Below are 18067 nucleotides of genomic sequence, written 5' to 3'. Positions count from 1 at the left end.
AACTTTTATGCTTACATTGATGGTTATGCCAGAATACGGGATCTACCTCACTGCACAGACCAGATTCTATGTAGAGCAGACACCAATGTTGCTTTAATGGCCGCATGCTACAGGTGCTCAGATAGACAGGGGCGGCAGTCAATGAAAAGATACACATAGCTAATGGTATTTATATAATTGTTTTCATTTTACTTTATTTAAATCTCAGGGCTACACATAGCTATATCTTCATTTAATTATTAGGCCTCTAATCTCAACTCTTAGTTTTATGAGAGGATACGTTGTCAACATAGCAGTTGAAAGCATACATACTTATAAGGATTTTCAGATATGCAGGTTCAAATTAATAAATTTAAATTGCTGATGTTTCATTTATGTTCTTTAAACAGAATAAGCATCTATTTGAATCTCCTTATACATACCTGTGATTAAAGATACATATATTAAGCGAACAGAAGTGAGCGTAAGAGAATATTTCGCTTATACCTGTACTAATGAAATACTTCAAAATTTCATGAGGTTGACTGGTGAGCATTTTCTCTCATGTTCTGAGAGGGTATTCTTTGCCTTATTTGACTACTATAAAACTGCGTGTTTCCGTTTTTTTTCAAATTGCTGGAAGACAGTTGATTCTATAATAGACCAAAAAGATCAATAAACCCATGAAATTCAAGGAAGAAGTCCATCGTTAGCTGCGGGAGATATAATTTGAGGTAATACTTTATTTTATTTGCGATATTTGATTTGATTTGTTGCATATTTGATTTTCTTCTATTCCCAGTTCAATGCGAAGTTGGAAGATTTTGGATGGGCACACCTGGTGAAGCATAATAAATGCTTTCAAACCTCAACTGTAGCTGGAACACAAGGATACATGGCTCCACAGTGCGCCCTCAGGAATTTCCAGTGCAGAATTAAAAGTGTTCGGTATCTGATTGTCTCAATTGATTTTACTTTTCCAATCGCCAGTTTCGTCATTCGCTGACATTTCTTTAAGTATTCCACAGGACAGAAATGACAGATTGTAATATCTATTTTGATTTTATTTTAATTGCCAAATCTAATTTGATTTTGCTAAGCCTCCTATATATCTCTTTAAATGCAAATCTCATTTGGTTTTTTTAGCTATATTACAACAAAAAGCACTGTTCTATGGCGTTTCATCTTCATCCAAAGAAAAATGGGAAAAAATTTCCCCAAATGATCCTGTGTGAAGCAGCAGTTTTACAAAGATTGATTTTGGTTCATCAAATTTTTTTTTTAAAAAATGTTGTGGTAGGGTTTCTTAAATTCTTTGTAAACTTTTTATTTTATCATCCACACGGTTCATCTCATTTTTTTTTAAAAATGTTGTGGTAGGGTTTCTTAAATTCTTTGTAAATTTTTTATTTTATCATCGACATTGTTGAAAGTAGCGCACAATTTGTGTAGAATCTTGATATAAGTCACTTGCCATGGTCTCAATGAATTTTATTTTTCCAAATCTGTATATATCTGAATCATTTTTTTGACTTAGTTCTTTCTAAAACAATTTTGTTATTAACATGCATCTTAGGAAGGTTGTCTCATACAGAGAACAAAATATCAAGAAGTTATACCTAAGTCTAGACCTAGATATACTTAAATCTATATATATAACCAGCGAGCAATGGTGGTTCTATAGTGTTCGTTGAAGAAGCTTGAATTGACTCTGGCACTGATCCATTCATAGGGCCACTTGATTGTCATATTCAAGCCAATTAATTGGGGTGGGTAGGAGATATAGGCACCCTTCTATAGATACGGCAATAGGATGAGGAGGTCAAGTTTTTATATCAATGTTTTGGATCACACTCGATGATCCATCATCACGATAAAACAATGCTAAGAGAGTCAATACATGATAAAAAAACTTGGACAAGTCTAAAACAAGAAGATAACATCATGAATTGTGGAAATATTATATCATTAAAAATGTTGTGTCAAGATTGCCTAATCAAACAAATAATAAATAAGATGTCTCCTTAATAACTTAAATATACTTACTTAAATATACTTTCCTATTGATATAACCCTTGGTGCAAGTGCTAGTATTAATACATGTAATGTATTTGCAGAGAAATTTTTTGTGTTGGTGAATTTTTTTTACAAAGACCCAATTTATTATCCATTTTGCTTTCGCCACAAACATGGCCATGAAACGTATTTAAAATTTTAAGCATGTAACAGTCTAAAAATAAGCATTCTGACCACAATTTTTTCCACTGAATTCCTTGCATACAAGTGCTATTAAGGAAATGCAGCTATTCCTCTTTTGTTCAATACCCAAAATCAGGAAAATAGAACAAAAGAATCTCAACCAAAACAAAAAAAAACAGTCTTCATTAACAAGAGAGGAAGACTTTGATCATACATCCAGTGCATCCATCAAATAGAATAGCAAGGTTGCCAAGCCCCTGCAAAATAAACTCAGCAAGAGCCGCAGAAAACCTAGTGTCGTCATTGCAGAAATAGAACAAGTCAGACAGACACAAACAAGAAGACAGGAAAAATAGAGATCGGGGGAGATAAACCTTGAACTGAAAAAGAAACAGAGAAGCCCCTACTCATAAAGTAGATGAGCGAGAACTCAAAATATCCAAACAAGGAAGACTAAGGACCGAATGGAGAGCGAGGAAGATACAACTTGGACTGAACAAGAAACAGAGGAAACCCCTACGCATAATGCACCGTGCAAATCACTGACACCTTCGACAAAACATGCGAACAATTAGCAGAATTGATTCAGGTCCACATCGAGAACCTCGAATTCAACTTGCCCTAGAGCTCATTGGCTTAGTCACTAGACGAAACAATGGCTTCCTACTACTCTGATTGCCTTTAGAAAACATAACAACTGTAGCCTCGATATAGATGGTCAGGGAGACTACACAGTCAGAAAACGAGACATTAGTATACATTTGAGTCCTAGGTTCTGCAATCCCTTCAACCCTTCCATTAGGGAACCCATCAAATTCGTTTTTCAATTATTCAAATGAAACCCATCTTAGCTCGAAATTTAGAAGTAAAATTTCACATAAATTAGTGAACGACATCGAAACTGGTAATATTATTATAATTACTACTCTCAGAAGCACAAAAATTTGCTCTAAAATCTCAATGGTGTTATTCTAAAGGGTAACTGAAGTCTTAACAAGCGTTTTTTAATTTATGAACCCTTTTATCACAAAGCAAACTAACAAGAAAACATACTTAAAACGTATAAATTCTTCGAAATGAAAGAAAACATACTCACTATTTTTCTGGCCACATCTCCCATCAGCCACTCCAGAATGTAGATTTCTTGCTGCTGACTACTCCTTGCCCATTAAAAACTGACAACCCACAGAAAAAAGAAAATACACGAAATACGAAAAAACTATAAAAATTCAAAACCAAAATTCAGGAAAGCAATATTCAAAAATAGGCATGGCCACGCCAAAAACATACAATGGAAAATATATCAAACCAAAAAGAAAACAGAACGGGAAATCTGTCCTGCTTCTCAAGTATACCGCCCATTTATAAGAAATTTAATCCTGCTTTTTTTCAACGGTCACTGTTTTTTACAACGGCCATTGCACTATAAATTGGGCGCCGTGAGGGAATGTTCTGAATTGAATCTGGACACGCTCCTTTGAGTGTCGTTAGGGCACGTTCTGAATTGAATCTGGACACGCTCCTTTGGGTACCGTTGGGGCACGTTTGGAATTAAATCTACACACGCTCCTTTAACGTTTGGAAAAGTGTTCAAATCGATTCAAAATGGATTGAATCTGCATTTTGAATACAAATTCCATTCCCACTAGGCACGTTTTGAATTAAATCTACTCAAAATAGACTCAAAATGGAATCTGCACAACATCCTTCATCTTCTGAAGTTGCATGAAAATATTCATCTCTAAATATAAACATCTCTCCATATATTCCCACTGGACAGGAGCCAGCCAGCCATCCAGCCGAAAAAATAGCACCTGGTATGTATGATGCTATGCATTTTACCATGCATGTGACTTTTTAAAAGATGGAGGCATTTGCTGCATTCTAGAAGAAAAAAATTGAGGATTTTAGTAAACTTTTAAAAAAATAAAGTTTCTTAAATTTATATTTATATTATATATATAAATATATTTAAGAGATTTAAACTCTTTAAATTAACAAAAAAATTCAATGTTTTTTTCTAATTATCAAAACATGAAATATAGTTTACCAATGAAAGAACTACAAATTAACCAAACACATCTTTGTTAAAATGTGACCTCTTTATTTGCATATTCTCATCATATTAAAGATCTCCTAAAAAACTTATGTTTTGACCTTGGTCCTTTTCCTTATTTCTCGACTCACATCTTTTCTTGGTATATTTACAAGTGAGCGGTATTTCATAAGGCTATTTTAGAGTTGTTCCACCTCGAATCCTCTAAGAAACTAATGACAAACAACTACCTTTCAAACTAATATCCAAATTTAAAGTTGTAGATTCAATGCCCACCACCAAATTGTTCGAGCTCTAGATCCACTTAAGACTCTCTCTCTCTCTCTCTCTCACACACACACACTCTCTCTCTCTCTCTCTCTCTCTCTCTCTCTCTCTCTCACACACACACACACACACACACACTCTCTCTCTCTCTCTCTCTCTCTCTCTCTCTCTCTCTCTCTCTCACACACACACACACACACACACACATTCAAATTTATGAAATTGATGCATACATTACATATCGATGCATGCATGTTATATTCTCATGTGCACGACGTATTCAATTTTTTAAGATCTACTACTAGATAATATGAAATCGATTGCAACGTTTATGCTCTTGTGAAAGCTAATTTTATATTTTATGTGAGATCGAGCTAGAAATTTGTAAGAGTAAGTACATTTGGAATTTATTAAATTGAATTTTAGTACATGTACATTTAAATATTATCTTAGAATTAGTTTGAGTGTATCAAGTAATTGTCTAGGGCTTGACATTAAATTATCCTTTAGGTGTACCTATCTATATTATCTAGATATCATGCTAGATAAGGCAATTCCACCAGAGGAACTGTTTTCATGAACAAACATTGAGATAGAGAAATTGAGAGCCTCGATAAATAGTAGTAGTAACACAAGTATTTATAAGAACACTTTTCAGAGTATTCTTGACGGCCTTGTGAAAATTAGGGATGACATTTAGGGCACTAGTGCCTATTCTATAGATGCTATACAGGCTATTCTTATCAAGAAGTGACAAGAGGTTTGTAGGGGTTTGTCCCTTTTTCAAGTTCAGAGTTTAGTGTCTAAAAAAACTCTGAAAGACTGTTGTTTTCTATCATATTGGGGAAAAAATGTGGTGAAGGGATATCAGGTCACTAAATGCAAGGATGTTGCGATCGCTGCCAAAATATACCCATGCTTCTTTGCTGGACATTGTCGTTATCCAAATAACGACCAAATTCCACTCTATTTTGCACAGCAGTTGTTTGATGAGGTGCATTGCAACATAATGTTAAGTACAATGATTTGACATCATATCTAGGTTAGGGTCGTGGTAGGCTTGCTGACAGGGACCCTTATCATCAAGTTAGTCAATAGATTCCAACACATAAGGTTGTTGTTGGTCAGAGGGCACCCACTATTGCACCTTTGTTAGTACCCAACTCTGAGAGGCCATTGATAGAGTTGATGACATTGTAGCTATGACCACTTCAATATCCAGTGATCGAGTCGACCAGTATTTGATGAGTCGTCGATGCTATAGATCTTCATGTGCAGCACACCCTAGCAGTAGCTCAAATGATCCTTATGATGGAGCGGGTATCCCTTTGCTTGCTAACTTGGATGGTCTTACAGGAGACATGACATGTGTTAGCTGATTAGTTTAGTTGAGGATATTTTCAATGCATATGCATTCATTGCATCAGAGCATCATAGCATCATATCCCTATAGCAAAGGTTAGACTTCGTGTGGGTTCCATCTATCATGAGCCACATTCAAGGTCTCATCAGTCTTATCAGCCCTGAGGTAGCCCCAACATTAATGCACATTAGGATCCACCTATAGATTATTTTTCTGTTGACACAAAGGGAGAGGCACAAGGTAGAAATCCTTTAAAGAGTACAACACATCGTACGTCTGATCTTAGCTTGGAGGATGTTGACTTCAACATGATGACGATAGGTTATATGGATTTGTTGACACATTCAGAATCGTTGTCGATACCATCTCAGTTGCATAGTCCCTTCTTTTTATCATTATTGGGACATGTGATGGCCACACATGATGCAGATGTAGATTTGAGCCTGGATGAGACTAAGCAACATATTGATATTTTAGTGGACACGATCATGGCTAGAGAGTTTGAGTACTATCATGTGCTATAGATCTTCATGTGCAGCACACCCTAGCAGTAGCTCAGATGATCCTTATGATGGAGTGGGTATCCCTTTGCTTGCTAACCTGGATGGTCTTATAGGAGACATGACACGTGTTACTTTGATTAGTTTAGTTGAGGATATTTTCAATGCATATGCATTCATTGCATCATAGCATTATATCCCTATAGCAGAGGTCAGAGGTCCCGTGGGTTCCATCTATAATGAGCCACATTCAAGGTCTCATCGGTCTTGTCAGCCAGGTGGCCCCAACATTAGTGCACATCAGGATCCACCTATAGTCTATTTTTCTATTGACACAAAGGGAGAGGCACAAGGTACAAATCCTTTAGAGAGTGCAACACATCGTACGTCTGATCTTAGCTTGGAGGATGTTGACTTCAACATGATGACGACAAGTTATATACACGTTCAGAATCGTTGTCGATGCCATCTCAGTTGCATAGTCCCTTGTATTTATCATTATTGGGACACATGATGGCCACACATGATGCAGATGTAGATTTGAGCCTGGATGAGACTAAGCAACATATTGATATTTTAGTGGACACGATCATGGCTAGAGAGTTTGAGTACTATCATGTGCCACCTTCTACATAAGTAAATTTTATTTAGCATCATGCTCATGAGCTACGAATTTCCAATTTATAATTTAAATAAGTTTTAACTACATTCAAATTTGAATCATGTAAATATATATATTTTTGTAGGTGGAGATGCCTCTTGTTACTCCTGCCTTGAGGTCTGATCATGTACGTCAGCGAGACTCAATTGATGATGTGACCACCAGTGGACATGTGAGTTTTAAATTTAGACACATGTGCATACATTCCTTTAAATGATTATAATTTATACATTTAATGTATATTTTATTTAACATGTGTGTATATTATTGCTTTATCTGCAAGGATTGATTCATCCTTAAGAGCAGGATAGTCATTCAGAGGATCGCACCATTAAGATTCATCATGATGAACATGGTGCCAGGTCATCTAGCTAGGCATTTGGTGATCTATTTTATACACATTTTTGACATTTTGTTTGATATCATATATAGATACATTTGATGATCTTGATTTTATATGTTTGACATGTTGTTTGGTTCATTACATACATTTGATGATCTAGTTTATATACATTTGACATATTTGATGATCTAGATATACATTTCATGATCTTTGATTTATATGTTTGACATGTTGTTTGATGTTATACATGTACATTTGATGATCTACTTTATATGTTTTACATGTTTGATGATCTGTATACATTTGATGATCTAATTTATATAGATTTGACATATTGTTTGATGTTAAATACATACATTGATAATTGAATATGTACATTTATACATATATGCATGTATGTACATGCATGCATTAATAGATTATACATACATGCATACATTTGATAAAATATTAAATGATGATCTTAAATTATCCCCTTAAGACATGTCCTAATTATATCCCCTTAAGTTCCATTTGAAATTTTAATGCTTTAAATAGTTAAGAGCTATATTTGATACAATTTTGAAATAGATGAACAATATATTAAATTAAATTGCACAATGAAAATTTCATAAAACTTCATTTTTAACAATGTCATGCTTAAGAATTTAAATCATCCCCTTAAGCCATTTAAAAATCATGTCTAGGTAATGACATCCCCAAGATGTACTTGATTATAATTTTGAAACAGATGAACCACCTATTAATTTCATAAAACTTCATTTTTAACAATATCATGCATAGGAATTTAAATCATCCCCTTAAGCCATTTCCTAATTAAACATTCCCTTAAGACATTTATAAATCATTTATAGGTAATGAAATCCCCTTATTCAAGGACCATTAAATAACAACAATGAAAATTTCATAAAACTTTAAACAATAACACATACATGCAACATAAGAGTTTAAAGCATTCCCTTGAGCCATGTCCTAACTACATCCCCTTAAGGCATTTACAAATGTCAAATTGTTCAACCTTTACAGAAGTTGCAAACATATACATTACGTCTAGTTCAAGTCAAGTGGTTCAGCCCACTCTTAGATACCATGTAATATTCTCTCATGATCATCAGTAACTAGCCTCCAATTTCAAAAGTCACATCCTGTGACTGGATGAAGAGTTAGGGTGCTAGAAATTACAAGGTGGCTATATGGATAGACCTTGTGTTAGGATAACTAGTGAACAACTAGGGGAGGGGGGGGGGGGGGGTGTGAATCAGTTGTTATTAGATTATGAAACTTTAAGCACACAAAACCTTTTACCGGAATGCATAAACCAAATATTGGAATAAAAAATATATCAATTAAGCACCAACATAAACTATAAACCAAACACCATGCATCCACAACACATAACACAAAGATTTGTACGTGGAAAACCCGGTAAAGGGAAAAACCACGGTGGGAAGCTTACCCACAGTCAGATAATACTTCTGCAGTAAGTATGTGATTACAATAAGGGGCCCACACATGCAGGAAGGCCAACATCCTAGAGCGTACTACTCATCACAAAAGGAGCCTCACTTTCTACAAAAGATATCTAGACTACAATCCGGAAATAAGAATGAACTGCAAGAGTAGCATCTCCTATGCCTGAGTACAGTTCTGGTTAAGCTCAATGCCAGAGGTCTTAAACCTCTTACACAAATCCAATTTGATCACCTATGATCCACCAAATCCTCTACATATGATTACAACTTTATTCGAACACAGATAATCCCATAACCATAATCCCACGCCACGCTTATGATCTACAAAGAGATCTTACATCATATTTATACCAACCCGAGACCTAAAAAATTAAGTCGGCCACCTAAAAGATAATACAATAAACCCACAAACCAATGATAAACCGAGTTGGAATAAGACCGAAATAATATTAACCAAATAATAAATCTGACCGGTAACGCGTCATGAGCATCCACCAACACATTACATAAATTGGTCCATAACCTAGCAGAATAACATCGAACCTAAAATAGGTTGCCATAAGCCAAATGAGATACCACCAATCAATCGAAACACGGACACGATAACCATCATCATCCTAAAAACCTTTTAGAAGTTGCACCAACACCACTTATGGAATTCATCAAAAGATCTTCAACGAAGCATTGCCGATAAAACCCTTACCGGTAACCAAAAGGCTTACTAGAACATATGATAGCTTCCGAATCACTAAATCCCGAACCAATTGATGTGACATGCATCTAAACCACACGAATGACTAAACGAAACCAATTCCACCAATCGAAATATACCAGAGACAAATCTCCTATTCATCATCAAAGTTCAACCACTCTATCGGAATCCGGTAGACAACCAAATAAGCTAGTGTTGACATCAATGACAAATATCAATGCAACACATAATCAATTCCTCCAAATTGCCAACAATCTCCCCCTTTGGTATTGATGGCAACACTAGATGTGAAAAACATCCAAGTGCCAAGAAAATTCCAAACAAGTCTCCCCCAATGGAAGACATCCAACAAATGATATATCAGTGAAGTTATGAACCAAATAACCAAACCAAAGACAAAACTCCCCCTGTGACTGATATTGTTGTTAAGCTCTACTTTTCACATGCATATCTCCCCCCCTTTGACATCAATGCCATAAATCTGACATAAACATCAAAGAAAAACCATAAAACCTCTGAACCATACAACTGACTACTCCTCCTTAGTAGTAGCACCATCTTATCAATCTGGAATGAATAATAACTCTAATAAATGCATATCGGACTTATGCCAATCAACATCACTCAAGTCTTTACCGGAGGGGTAGAGACCCCCAATCTTTCTCTAAAATACTCAAATGATTCCTTGGGTAAAGGTTTAGTGAAGATATCTACAATCTTCTCTTTAGTGTTCACATAAACCAATCTGACATCATTTGCTTCCACCTTCTCCTTCAAAATGTTATACTTGATTGATATAAGTTTTGTCTTAGAGTGAAATACCAGATTCTTTGAAATGTCAATAGCAGTAGAGTTATCACAGTGAGAAACTACCGGTTCATTACAATCTACCCTAATATCCTTCAAAATTTGTTTCATCCATAGAGCTTGTGTATAGTTAGTAGCAGCAACAACATACTCAGCTTCAACAGTAGATAAATAAGTACATGAGTGTTTCTTGTTGATCCATGAAACAAGTTTCTTTCCAAGAAAGAAATCTCCACCAGATGTGCTTTTCCAGTCATCTATATCTCCAGTCCAATCTGCATTTGTATATGCACACAGTGTAAAGTCATCATTTTTAGGATACCATAAACCATATTTAGTTGTTCCATATAAATATCTGAAAATCCTTTTCACTACACTCTCATGATTCTCTCTAGGATCACTCTAATATCTTGATACAATACAAACTACATTCATTATATCTGGTATAGTCTGAGTCAAATATAACAAACCTCCTGTGATGCTAAAAAATATGGTTAAATGAAACAAGCACACACATAGATGAGACAACATAATGAAATTACGAAGCAAATAGAAAGCTAAACAAATGCAAACCAAATACTTCTTTGGGATGTCCCATCTTCCTCTATTCTTGAGGACTTTGAAGTTTGAAGAATTGTTGGCTCTTAGCGGAGCAAAAACTTCCAAAGTGGCAACTCAATAGTTGAGTAGCTACTTCATGATTATGCAAATGGTATGAAAAACATGATTATTACGCATGATTAATCCAATATGCTAATTATACTAGATGATTGAAATGAAAATGCCTAGAGTAATGATGCTAAAACTATGAATGCAAGGGATCCTTATTGCTCCAAAATGAGGGGTATTTAAAGGAATTCCAAGGCCAAAGCTAAGGTGGCAGGAATCGATGGTCCAAATTTGATCTGAAGATATCAAGGGTCAAGATTGAGGAAGTTGGAGAAGAGGTTGGAGGAAGGGACACTTGTCATCTTTGTGGTGACAAGTGTCAAGGAGCCTTTCTCGTGAGAGGGCAAGTGTCCAAGGGAGGAGACATGTGGCAAAAGTGTCATGTGTCTCAAGGGGAGAATATCCAACCCATAAGAGGTTAGGATAAAAGAAGTTAGGATGTGCAAGAGGATAGGGTTAGTTAGACCCTAGGATTAGATATAATGGGTTAGGTTAGGGGATGGTTAGGTTAGGTGGTTAAAAGTTAGGAGCCATGTGCTCATTTGAATTTAGAAATTCAAATATTTGAAAAAGATAATTAATCTCAACAAATCATGATTTGATTTGTTTTAACTAATTATCAGATTAGAAGAATGAATTTAAATGGGGAGGAGGATTAATCAATTTAGATTAATTAATCAAAAGGGGATCATGAAATGAACTTAATAAATAAATTCTTAGATTTATTTACTAGTAGATGAATAGGAAAATTAATCAAATTGCTTATGAATTCAATTAAATGGGAAGGGGGATTAATTAAATAACTGCATATTTAATTAATTCTCTTCAGACCATTTTTAGGTGCATACATTTTACCTCTCTTTGAAGCAATCTCTGATGACGCATTGATTCAAAGAAAACTCGACTGATGATGTTGTTGATATTGATCTAGATAGAACGTAGATTCGGTCTTGATTTCGATGCGGATTCGGTCTTGATTTCGATGTGGATTCAGTTTTGATATGATACTAATTCGATTAGAGATGATAAATCTCGATACGATGTAGATTTGATGCGATTGATAGATTTTGAGATGATAAATTTTGATATGATGCCCCAGATGCTGATTTTTAGATTACGATGCGAGGATGCCCCCTCGAGAGATGAATCAGATAATTTTTCAATTTTTTTGAATTTTTCGTGTTTTTTTAAATTTTTTTGATCATTTTGAAATTTTTACGATTTTTAGATTTTTAATGATTTTCTGATTTTTAGATATTTTTGGAGCTGATCCAATTCATTTCCCAATAAGAAATTTGAAAACACTGCCTTGTCAGGCTGATTAGTTGATTAAATGATTGAAAATAAGTGGAATAAAAATCCTACCAAAATTCCCCCCTTTTGAGTTTAAAAATGTGAATTTCTTTTACCACACTTCATTTGTGCACTTGAGTTGTTTGAAAAATTGCTCTGGAGGAAGGAATGGCGATCATGTACCACCAATACAGGTTCAAGCGAGTTCGGCGACATGAGCGTCCTCCGGCCTATGGTCCACCAGTACGTAATCTGAGAAAACCTAGCTTTGTCAATTGTTTTTCTCAATTTTCGCCATGTAGGTTTTAAAAATTTGTGCATTTTCTTACTGGGTTTTTCGTGTTTTAAAATGGGTCGATGGGATTTTTGAATTTTTCTTTTTTAAAAAATTGTCTGACTTTTTAAAAAAATTTAAATTTTTGCATTAAAAAAAAAATGTGTTTTTGGGGGGAGTGGCACCCCAACGACACCACTACGAGTGTCGTGGCCGCCTCGACGAGTGTCATCGGCGTTGTGGCCATCGTGTGCATGCTGCAAGTTTTTTTTTTTAATTTTTTCAATTTTTTGATTAGTTTCGATTGTTGATGTGATTTTCCGACGACTTTTTTGATTTCAGATTTTTTCCGACTCAATTTTCCGATTATTGATTTGATTTTTTATTTTTGTGATGACTGATTATTTGAATTGATTTTTTTATTATTTGATGGTTTTTGATGATTTTATGACACGATCTTTCGACTTTGGATTTTTGACGAATTTTTTAATTTTTAAACGCGATGTTGGATTTTTCAATTGTTGACATGAGACTTTTGATTTTGACTTTTGATGACTCAATTATTTGAGTTTTTGATTGGATTTTTGATGAGTTTTGGTGATCTGATTTCATTTTCGGATGATTGATTTTGATGATTGCGATAAAAAATTTGTTGCTCCTCTGACCCCAAACATCACGATTTTCGATAAAGGTGTTGAAATGTTGTTGAATTGATTTGATTTTTTATTTCAATAGGGTAAGATAGATTTGATTAGGTACCTAGTTGATAAAATTAGATACTCTTGATTGGTGAAATTTGATGATCAATTTTAATTATCTCGATTTACGTACGAGATGAGATAAGATTGATAATGACCTAATGATAGATGTAGAGAGTTTTTTAGTGGCGAATTCCGTGTATTTTTGCATTTTTTTTTAGGAAATGGCGAATAGTCTGGGGCAACATAGTGGTCAAATCACCCGGGATTTCGGGGTTAACGGTACATTGTATTCTGGCTTCGCCATTGACCACATACTATTCGACGTGCATGCCTGTAATATTCACCTGGAATCACTCAGACGAGGGTGTTAGATCACCTTCGTTATTCGCTAGAGAAATAGTAAAATTTAGTAAAACAACCGCATACCTTGGACCTAATTTGCCAGCAGTAAATTAAATGTGCATTGCACGCGTCGACCAAATTTGCCAATATCAATTAAAACATTATAAGCATTCGAGGACCCATTTCACCTCGCTTAAATTAAGATGCATTTTGAAACGCCTGCGCAATTTGCCAAAAATGTAATCATGGATTGATATAAATACACTCTTTCTTACAATTTGTTCGTGTCTGATTAGTAAATTCGGGAGCTCTCGATTCGCATTCAACAATTTAAGTTGGAACATCAAAGTTCATTGTAGGGCGGAGGGCCAGAGTTACAATCCTTCATCACAGGCCCAGGCATTCTTGATTCCTAATTCAGAGAATTGAGAAGGCATAAAGGTGAGTAATCATTTCTTCATACTTGATAGTATTAGTTTTAACTTTTAATTCGTAGTGAGAGGTCAAGACTCAAGATGTCACAATTAGACATGGGTGAGACTCCTCAGGGTGGTGAAGGGATTGAGATGTCAGACAAGGGTGAGATTGAGACTTCTCAAGGTGGTGAAGGGATTGGGATGTCAGACAAGGGTAAGACTCCTCAGGGCGGTGAAACTAAAGGGATTGGGAGGCCATCAAAACGCCCAAAACTTAAACTTAAAGATACTACCATAAATTCTTTCTTTGGGATTGGCAAAGTTTCTGGTCCATCAACTTTTGCAATTGCAAAAGCCATTCACAGTAGCTCACCACCGCCACAAGGTGGGATTGTCATTGAGTTAAATGCATCAAATGAGGATGACAATACCAACACGATAGAAGATGTTCTAAGGGATACACACAATGAGATAATTCACTCACATGCAAATGCTAGTACTAAAGATGATGTTGGTAGGAAGAAAAGAAAAAGGAAAGTAAAACTGGGGTGAGAGTGGGAGATGACAAGGTGTTTTAAGATTGATTGGGTAGAAAAGTACCCATTCATTGAACCAGTCCCAAAAAATGATGAACAACCAACAGAATGCGGGTGTAAGATTTGTAGCTGGAAAACTAAAAGAGAGAAGAAGATGCAGCTAAAGCTTGACACCATAGAAAAGCATATTGGTAAGGTTTATGAAAAACATATCATAGACGGAAAGGAAACACCAGTAGTAAGATGGAAATCAAAGGAACAATGTCTTCATGTTAAGTATGTCACAGAATATGAAGAGCATAACCACAAAATGACACTGATTGGTAATAGTGGATTTGGAAATACAATCAAGGTTGGGCTTGAACATGCAGCGAAAGATGCAAACCTGGCAAAGATTATTCAAATGAGTGTTATTTTTCATATTCTGTCGAGAGGGAGTCCTATGAAAGATTTCCCAGAATTTAGTAATTTATTATCCTTTTTGAATGTTCCTCACTATCCTATGTCACATTGGTCAATAAACACTGGATGGAAAATGGCAAACTGTCTCGCTGAGGTGGAAAAGAAAAATTTACAAGAGAGTGTAAAAGAGTCAAATTTCATTTCATTATCCATAAATGAAGTTACTGTGGTAGATAGCACTGCTTGGGTTTGTATGCATGTGTATATCATAAAAGAACACGTCCGTCGAGCTCATCTACTCCGTGTTCGTAAAATGAGGGGCAATTCAACAGCCAAAAAATTATATTTGGAAGTTAAGAAAGATTTGAATGAAATTGCTGGTATGGATGACTTGACAATTGCCAAGAAGTTGGTGTGTGTTGGAGCTGACGGAGTTGCAATAATGCAAGGTCAAAAGATTGGTCTTTGCGCAAGATTACAAACTAGTATTGCACCATACATGGTTGGCATTCACTACATAGCCCATCGAATGAATTTAGCATATAGAATTATAATAAATTTCCCTATAGTGTCAAAAGTTGAAGATCTAGTCCACAAGCTCCACTCATACTTCTACCAAAGTCCTTGATAACTCAATGATGAACAGATAGTAACAAACCAGTACTGAGAGGGGGGGGTGAATCAGTACAAACAAACACACAATCCTAAACCGGTTTGTCAACAGACACTATGCTTTGGTAGACAGACAGTAACACCAATCTTAAACAGAGTACAACCAGCAAAACCCAGAGTAACTAAGACAAGCATAAATTGGTTGACACTTATCTTTTCATACAGTCTAATACTTCATTTCCATTTCACCCTAGTGCATGAATAGGTAATCTATCATCAAATATATATAAACAGCTAGATCAACATGGTTTATCTTCAGACACAAATCACTCAAACCATCACATGAATAACACCACACATGACACACACATTTTTCACATGGAAACCCAACTGGGAAAAACCATAGTGGGGATGAATACCCACAACCTATCTTTGAACTCTTTAGAAGTCCTCTCTGTTAGGAGCCTTGTCCAGTTAAAGACTGATACAACAGGTTCTGTTAGGAACCGATCTTGTTAGGGATCACCTGGTTAAGGGATGGCTAGAATACCTAGTTAAGGGTTAAACCCTATTAAAGGTTACCTTGTTAGAGGATTTCAAGAACTCAATGGTTTTGAGTCACCCTATTAAAGGATTTACAGTAAGCCAGTTAAAGCTACCCTGTTAAGGGATTTCCCAACTATTGAAGTGGTTAGAGATCAATAGGTATTACAATGATCTGGTAACAACACTCAATGCCAATGCAGATCTGCTTTAGCTCCTCTTCACCTTCTGCACTTACACTCTATAGGTATCACTTCTCTCTTCTGGTCTAGCAAGAATCTCGTATCTCTTCTCTTGGATACACACACACAACTTTTGCCAACAACCTTAGAAAGAAACACAACATCAACCTTATAGGAAACAGATAGGTCGGTAGCATAAACCCTAAACCCTAAACCTGTTAGGTTAAGCAATTCAAACGGTTCAATCCTGACCGTTGAGCACATTGCATTAAATGCAACAGTCTTGAACCAATCTCAAGACGTTCTCCATCATTCATTTTTCACCGATTTCATAGCAGCTGATAACCCATCATGCGTTATCACCGTTTACAGACTTCACACATTCCTGAGGTAGATAGGAACAATCTCCTTCATGCAGGATCCTTCACGCACACAAAGCTGACATGGCAACATGATCTGTTGTTCGTTACAATGCTAACTCATCACACAAAGTCACCGATTGAGTCACACAAGCTTGAGGCACTTCAACCGAAAACCTTGAAGTTGAGACTACCAACTGGTAGTCATACAAAGCTTCCATGTGTCAGTTCCCATAACAACATACCGGTTCACCTTAAACAAACACACCGCTTCACTTTCGCACAAATGTCGGTTCACAGTGTTATACCAGTTCTCACATATACCAGTTCTTGGTAACATACCGGTTCTCACATATACCAGTTCTTGGTAACATACCGATTCTCACATATATTGGTTCTCTCCTATTCTGCATATTAACATCAATGACAACATACAATGTCATCATGTCCTCATACTGGTTCACATAATGCCAACAATCTCCCCCTTTGGCATTGATGGAAATATACAAAGATATCTCTCCGCTTCACATCTTCTCCTCCAATTTCTGCAAATATATTCTTCACTTCTCTTCTTCTCCCCCTTTGACAACAATGCCAAAGTGGAGGCACAAGCTTCCCTGTTCCATTATGTTGCTTCCCCTGAGGAGTAGCATCCTTCAACACATCAATCCAAAAAAATTTGACTATGCAATACCTGACTGATGTGGAGCATATACTTTTAGTTCACCTCCTGGAGGGGCAACACCCCTAATTCACCTCTTAAGTACATAAATGTAGCCTTTAGGAGAGGCTTGGTGAATATGTCAACTAACTGCTCCTTATTGGAAACATGTTCCAGTGCAATCTCTTTGTTCTGAACTTTTTCCCTCAAGAAATGATACTTAAGCTCAAAGTGCTTGGCTCTAGAATGTAAAACCGGATTCTTGGAGATGTTAATTGCACTAGTATTGTCACAAAATATACTTACCTGTTCAAATACAAGAACTTTGAAGCCATTTAATACATGCTTCATCCAAATTGTCTGAATGCAGTTCATGAAAGCTGCAACATACTCTGCTTCCGCTGTAAACTGAGAGATACAACTCTGCTTCTTACTCATCCATGAGACCAGTCTACCACCGAGAAATAATGCACCACCGGTTGTGCTCTTCCGGTCATCCACATTACCTGCCCAATAAGCATCTGTGAATACTTTCAAGTTGAAATCCTTGCTATATGGATACCACAATCCATAATCAATAGTTCCCTTCAGATACCTAAGAATCTGCTTGACTGCAACCAAGTGGGATTCTCTTGGACTTTTCTAGAACCTTGCAATAATGCCAACTGCATGTGCAATATCTAGTCTTCTATGCACTACATAATGCAACTTACCAATC

Source organism: Cryptomeria japonica, chromosome 11 (assembly GCF_030272615.1).
Source record: "Cryptomeria japonica chromosome 11, Sugi_1.0, whole genome shotgun sequence".
In the NCBI taxonomy this organism is placed as follows: domain Eukaryota; kingdom Viridiplantae; phylum Streptophyta; class Pinopsida; order Cupressales; family Cupressaceae; genus Cryptomeria; species Cryptomeria japonica.
This window is presented reverse-complemented; position numbering follows the sequence as displayed.